At 40.9% G+C, this 7,027-nt stretch overlaps 1 protein-coding gene across 1 annotated transcript in view; it reads left to right on the forward strand.

Annotated features, from left to right (window-relative positions):
• RASGRF2 (Ras protein specific guanine nucleotide releasing factor 2) overlaps window positions 1-7,027 on the forward strand; it is a 209,875-nt gene that overhangs the window by 66,633 nt on the left and 136,215 nt on the right. The gene's annotated exons all lie outside the window — the stretch shown is intronic.

Raw genomic sequence — 7,027 nt, forward strand, 5'->3', positions numbered from 1 at the left:
CTATGAAATCGGCTGGTACTGGAGCAAATATGCTCATGGCAAGACCTCTGAATCTTGGAATTGAAAAAGAAGTGAAGCAATAGAGGAGGGGAAAAGCCTTCAGCATCTTAGATCTTTGTTCCCTTAGGCCTGAAGGAGATTGTTGGATGATTTGACATATGTTTTAACAACAAAAAAATAAGCTTCCACATGTAACCATAATATGAAAAGATGGGGTAGTTGTAAAATGTCTCCTTTAATTTACATAGACTCTTCTTTGGAGCTAAAAGTACTCATGAGAGAAGGATGTGGTAAAGAAATGATCTCAGTATATAAAAACAGTCACTGTAGCAGGATTGTGGAATGTTTTCTCTTCTAAAGACCAAGGGAGCTGGGTCAAGGATATAATGCTTGAGACTTTTCTTCTTCAGTTAGTGTTCCACCAGCTGGCACAATGGTGGCCAGATGCAGTGGTTGGAGAAGTCTCTTGCAAGCAACATTTCAATGATAGGAAGTATAAAAGAGTAAGAATGTTAGGAAGAGAAGAGGAGGGAATGGTATTAAGAAACAAAGTACTTCCTCCCTTTTTAAATGCCCACCTTACTGTTATTTTCAGTCTGTCTTCTCTCATCTCGCTTATACCCTGCCAGGACAGTGGCAGCGAATCAGATTTAAAATGATCTGTCTATGCCTTGAGGGCTCAGGGGTGGGATACTTTTCTCTTACTGAGGGCCAGCCATGTCCCAACAAAACATTAATTGACATTCCCATGAATATTAAAGATAGCTCAGTCTTCAGTTTTGGGCGACACTGAACTCCTCAGAGTCAAAATTAATATAAGGGCACAAAAAACAGTTTCATCAGCATATTGAATGTTTAAAATGTATTTCTTTTCCATTTTACAACCAGTTACAGAAAGGAGAACAAAGGAAAAGAAAGAGAAAGAGGAGCTAATGATTCATAGGAAGAATAACATGACTACATACTTAATATTACTTTGGAAATGCACCTGGACTAGAGAATTACTGTCCACGGTTTTTATCCATCTCCACATAAAAGTCTTCCTTTTAATTGAGATGGATGGTCATGGTAACCTATGTTGGCGGAGAAATATGCTCTGGGCCATTGAAGTTTGTTCACATTCCTGGGGCCTAGGAAGGCCACACCCCAAGGCCCAGGTGGGGATGGAGAGCTCCACTGTCTTTAGAGCCCTGCTGTGGTCACAGAGGCACTGCCACCCCAGGCTGCTGTATTATCGTGATCACTAGCCTTATGTATGTAAGTCACCGAGCCAAGAACAGTATAGAAGGCATCTGTTTCTTTAGCTAGCTAGAGTCTGATACGTGAGGTCAGAAATCTGTCCACCCGAGAAGAGAAGACCTCGGTGAGTTCCTGGGTATCACCCACCCCTCCCCCAGAGGCTGTGCTGGAAGAGCACTCGAAGATGATTTTCTGCCTCAATGGCTGCAGAAAGGATTGGTTTTAGTTCTCTTAATCTAAAACTGAAAAAATTTAAGAACATATGTAATAATTTAAAACCCTGCCATAGAATCCAAATAATAATATGTATGGCACAGTAATTTTAAAAAGCATTTTTTTCCTGATATATACTTTAAAGAAAACCCATGGTGGTTTTTAATCTCCCCTCGAACATCACTTATTTGACCAACATCATTTACAACATCATATATAAGTAGTGTTATAAAGACCTGGACGTATGTTTGAAAATGCATAAATATATTCATTGTTGATTATATAGCTATATGTGTTTATTATGAATGATTCAAACAACTTAAAAATAGAGTGAACATATTTTTGTTGGCTATATAGTAATATGTGTTTACTGTAATGATTTAAACAAGATAGAAATGGAGAAAGTGGAAGTGGTCCTGTAATACCATCCACTAGCAATTACCATTGTTAGCTGTAAATTTGTTTCTAACTTGCAGAAATTTAAGGACAGAGTTTTAAGTGAGCTTGTGTTCTCATATTGGGTTACATTTGTTCTCTCGCAAAAGCACATAGCATAAACAGCAGCCAACCCATTATAATAAAAACCAGAAAACTGAAAAATGAAAATTCACATAAAGCCGCAATAGATACAATAAGACCCTAAACATTTACAATCCTAGATCTGTTTATTGTGTTGTCTTTCTTGCATTTCGTGGTCATTGTAGGTGAAAGATAAGAATCTTTGGTGAATCTGCCAACCTACAGTATCTGTTGTGGTTTTTCTAGGGATTTGTGAGGTCATCATAATGTTCTGGTTTTTCATCTTAACCTAAGAATATATATTTGGTAGCTTAAGTGGTCTTTGTTTAACCCTCTTCTGGGTGCCTACCTGAATGTGATTATATAGTCATGAAACCGATCATCGTGTGGCTATTCAAAGCAAATTTATTAGGTTAATCACAACTCACATTTCTTTGCTCGTGAGGATTTATTCACCAAACATTATTGAGGGCTTTGTGTGAACCTTGCACAGTGTTAGAATCAAGTATGTCAAAGGACAAGGCTGGCAGGGAAGAGAGACACATGCAGCATGCATGGACAACTCTAAGGCAATGTGAGAAGAGTGTGCGTGGGGTTATTGAAATCCAGAAGAGAGAGCGACTCCTTTTTGCCAGGGAAGGATATTCTTGGAGGGACATAGTCATGCAAGTTTGGTAAAAATTTATAGGTGGAGAATGGACTGGGGATGAAGAAGGAATGTCAAGACAAAGAGATACACTGAGAGTGGAATTAACTTTCGCTAAGTGCCTACAGGATGCGATGCTGGGCACTGTCTGTCAGCCAGTTCAATCCCATAAGGTTTGTATCATTGTCTTCATTTTGCCCTGTCTTCATTTTGCCCGTGAGGAAACTTGGTATCAGAAATGTAACTTGAGTTACCACTTGGAGGAGTTAGGACTCACGCCCAGGTCTGACGACTCCACAGACAGTACTGTTGGTAACATGAGGTTGAGGAAAGAGCTTGTCTTCTTGCGGGGAGTGAGGGGTCAGTGTGCTTGGAGTGCGGCTCGCATTCAAGGAAACAGAAAGAAACAAGATTAAAAATGGAAAATTAGGCTAGTTTGTGAAGGGTGTTTTCAGCCTGTATAAAATTTGCTCTTAGAGTTTGAAAATACCAGTGAGAGTGTGTAAGCAGAAGCGAAAGCTCAGATTTATCTTTTAGAAAGAACTCTGGTCACCTAGTCTGGATTGGAGGGAGTTGGGTAAGACTGGAGGGTAGGATCACAGATTTATCCTCACTACACTTAGATGTGCAAAGAAACTATTTTTCTAAGTTTGACTTGCCTTTTCCTTAAGACCCCCTCTCTCCACTTAGTAAGTGGAGCGAAGAAAACTGCATTTAGCTGAGAGTAGTAAACGCAGTCTGCTTCGATAATGTAAAAGGTCTCTTGGTAATTCATTCTTCCCTCTGTATTTTACTAAAATGGTGCTTCAGGAAGCAGGGCTCACATGTCCTCAGGATTTGTGCGTGTGTGTGCGTGTGCGTGCGTGTGAGTGTGTGTGTGTGCGCGCGCGTGCATGTGAGTGTGTGTGCACATGCATGCAGAGGTCAGCTGTCTTTGCTAGTGCCAGCTGTGGTCTGGTGTTGTTCTGGCTATGCCTCAGGCGTCCGTTGGCATCTGGTGAGCTGTCTTTGCTAGTGCCAGCCGTGGTCTGGTGCTGTTCTGGCTATGCCTCAGGCGTCCGTTGGCATCTGCTGCTGAAGCGTGTGGCTGCTGTAACTTGTGGCCTGCACTATCTTTCAGGTCAGGGCCTGGTTTTCTATTGCTTATGTGGTCCCACCTTAGCCCTTGCTGGGCTTCATAGCCCCTACCCCATGAGGTCTGATGGTGTCCTTTCTCCCAAATCCTCTGCGGTACACTCGAGAATGTCCACACCACTTAGATGCTAGAGAGGCTCTGGATAGCTGAACTCAAAACTTAGGCCCTTTCTTTACCTAACTGCTGTAACACCAATTTTACTGATTTATATGATATGGTCATCACCCATGGGGTCATCACCCCATGTTGTCATGAGGTTTGGGGTGGAGCAAGTGGACATTCTGTGGGGTGACATTCTCTAGATCCCCAAAGGGAAAGTGATACTGAAGATCCTTGGCTTTTGGCTTTGCCATAAACCCTTGTAACTCTTCACCCTTTGCCCTGAGTGGGGAGAAGCTGTACCATATGGTTCTTTGCCTCCTTCTGTTTTCTCTATCTACATTGGCCACTTCTCTGTACACTTCTTGTGTTTCCAGCTCACTGGGACTTCTTTCGGTCATCCTGTCTTCCTTCAGGAGGGACCATTAACCTCCCACTTTGGGCTATAGTAACAGTCAGGATACAGGGAGGGAGAAAGACCAGCTATAAGATAAAGGAAACTCAATTGGACAGTAAGTCAAAGTTGTTATACCTGTCATGCTGTGATAAAGCTGTTACAGAAGTCTAGGTGAGAGATAATAAAAACCAGAAGAGAGTTCTAGGAGGGAGCATTGGTGAAACCAAATGTGGAGCTGATGAGAGGGAGATGTTGAGGGTGACTTTGAGGTTCCTAGTTGGGGCAACTGTTGGATGAAGGTGCACTCGACACAGAAGAGAGGAGGAGGAAGAATAGTTGTTAGGGGAGGGGGTAGAAGGAGGGGCATTAGGGAGTGGGACGGAGGGTAGTGAATTTAGTTTTAGACATGATCGAAATACTATCTAATGGGAGAAATATGGGGCTGGTACCTGAGAGAGAATCTTCCTGGAGCAATAGATTTGGGAATAGGTGAGAATATCTAGGGAGAAAAGGAAGACAAATCACTGTCATTGTAGATGTTGAATTTAAAGATATAAACAAGGCTATCACTCTATCTTAATTCTTCCTCGCATTTCACGATGACCCAGTACTTTAGAACTTCTCTTCATTCTAGCAGTGGGATAGGTTGGTAGACACAGAGTACCATCAAGGGTGTCTGCTGCGACTTTTGATCCCCAAGAAGACCTCTAATGCCCCAGGTCCAACACCTAAATTCATGGTATACAGTGTTCATATCAGAATGAGGACAGAAGATACAAAGAAAACTTTGATGAGTGGCTAAAAATAAGTGATTTTCAGGTTCATGCAGAAGAAGTGTTTAATTTTTTGTGGTTGAGCTGAATTTGTTAATTAAAATCCTGGAAACGTAACATGTACTTCTCAAAATTCTTTCCATCATTGTTATGCCTGAGACGTGGTTAACCTTTGGATGTACTCTGCTAATATAATTGCCTTGCTGTCTTTTAAAGATAGCTTTTCGTCGGGTTCCTGAGCAGCAGCTGCTGTTAAGGTGCTGGTTGCAGTCTTTCAGTAGGTTAGGCTGGTTCATTAATTGTTTCTTCTTCCTGGACTGAGCATTTGGGCTTGGATAGTAGCCAGCAGCTGCTGAAATGCCATCACTTATAGCAGTGGTCCCCAACATTTTTGGCACCAGGCACCAGTGCGCCTATGAGAATCTAATGCCTAATGATCTGAGGTGAAGCTGAGGTGGTGATGCTAGTGCTGGGGAGCAGCTGCAAATACAGATGAAGTTTTGCTAGCTCGCTGGGATCACCTGCTGCTGTGCAGCCCGGTTCCTAACAGGCCATGGACCAGTATCGGTCCACGGCCTGGGGGTTGGGGACCCCTGACTTATAGGATTACCCTTTAAGACACCGATTTGTTATTTTATTGCGTTTTGACTCGTTTCCTCTCAAATTTAAATGGACCTTTATTGAATATGGTGCTAAACTTAATTCTTTCCCTCCTCAGTGGCCTTTTCATCAGGTTATTTCCCCTTAGTCCATAGCATTTAGTCAAATCTGGCTGGACAAGAGGCTTAAGAACTAAAGATAGCTTGTCATTTATGGGGCCCAGGACTGCCTGTGGGGAAGTGTAGTGGATTATCACAGGCATGACCAGGGTTCTCAATTGGCTGATGATTTTAGTCTCTTAACTGTTAATTTCCTTTTTTGGTAAATTTTATCTCCAAAGTTGTCCTGAAGGTTTTTAATTTGTTTGAGTATGTAACTGTTATATCAAATACACAGAAGTTTTGGGGTGGGATGAGAAGTTGGGACAACAGAAAGAAACCTGTGTATTTGTCTTTGGTTCTACCTCTTAGGGCAGCTCTGTGGGGCTGGTTCTTTTCATTCCCCAGGATGAAGTCTGGGCAGGCCCAGAGAATTTTCTGATCATTCTCATCATAAGAAGTTCTCTAGTCACATTTCCTTCCCAGGCAGTCTCAGTTTGGTAATGAATATATCCAGTCTCAAGCAGACTTGTTTAAAGTGAAAGCTTCTCCTGCCCCTGACTCAGACTTCAGATATAGTTTGTCAATTTACCCATTCCCCACCCCCGTGCAGACCTATTTATTGAAATACATTGAGATTATAGATTTACTTTTTAGAGGTGATAAACGTATTTTCTTGGATTTATTAGTTTTTTTATATTTCTTTGCTATTGGAAATGCTATGTTTTCAAGATTAATTTTCCTGTTTGTTGCTATTATATCAAAGGGAAATAAATTTTTGTCTATTGATCTTATAACCAACAATTGGGCTCGATGTTCTTATTCTAATAATTTTCAATGAATTTTTAGGCAATTATATCATCTGTGAAAATTGATATTTTTCCTTGCTCTTCATTTCTTGTACCTTTTTCCTTTATTTTTCAATGTTGCCCTTCAGACAGAATTGGTAAATAGAAGTAGTGATAATTGCCATCTTTTTCTTACTTTTGATTTTAGAGGGGTTGCTTGTAATAGTTCATCATTAGGTAAAATGTTTGTAGTGAATTTTTGGTCGATATCATTTATCAGGTTAAAAATTTTATTTTCTGGCTTGCAAGGATTTTTAATCTTGTATTTGTGCAGAATTTGATCAAATAACCTTTTCTGCATCTAATGAGGTGCTGTGGGTAACTCTTACTGAGGAGTGTTACGATGGAACCTATGGTATCTTCTAGGTGCAAAGTCATTGTCACCTAGACTGGAAGTGATATTTCATTTTGAAATATGATTTAAATAATGATATCATGCACTTTGTAAACATATACGCTT

Source organism: Pteropus alecto, unplaced genomic scaffold (assembly GCF_000325575.1).
Source record: "Pteropus alecto unplaced genomic scaffold, ASM32557v1 scaffold20, whole genome shotgun sequence".
NCBI classification, from domain to species: Eukaryota; Metazoa; Chordata; class Mammalia; order Chiroptera; family Pteropodidae; genus Pteropus; species Pteropus alecto.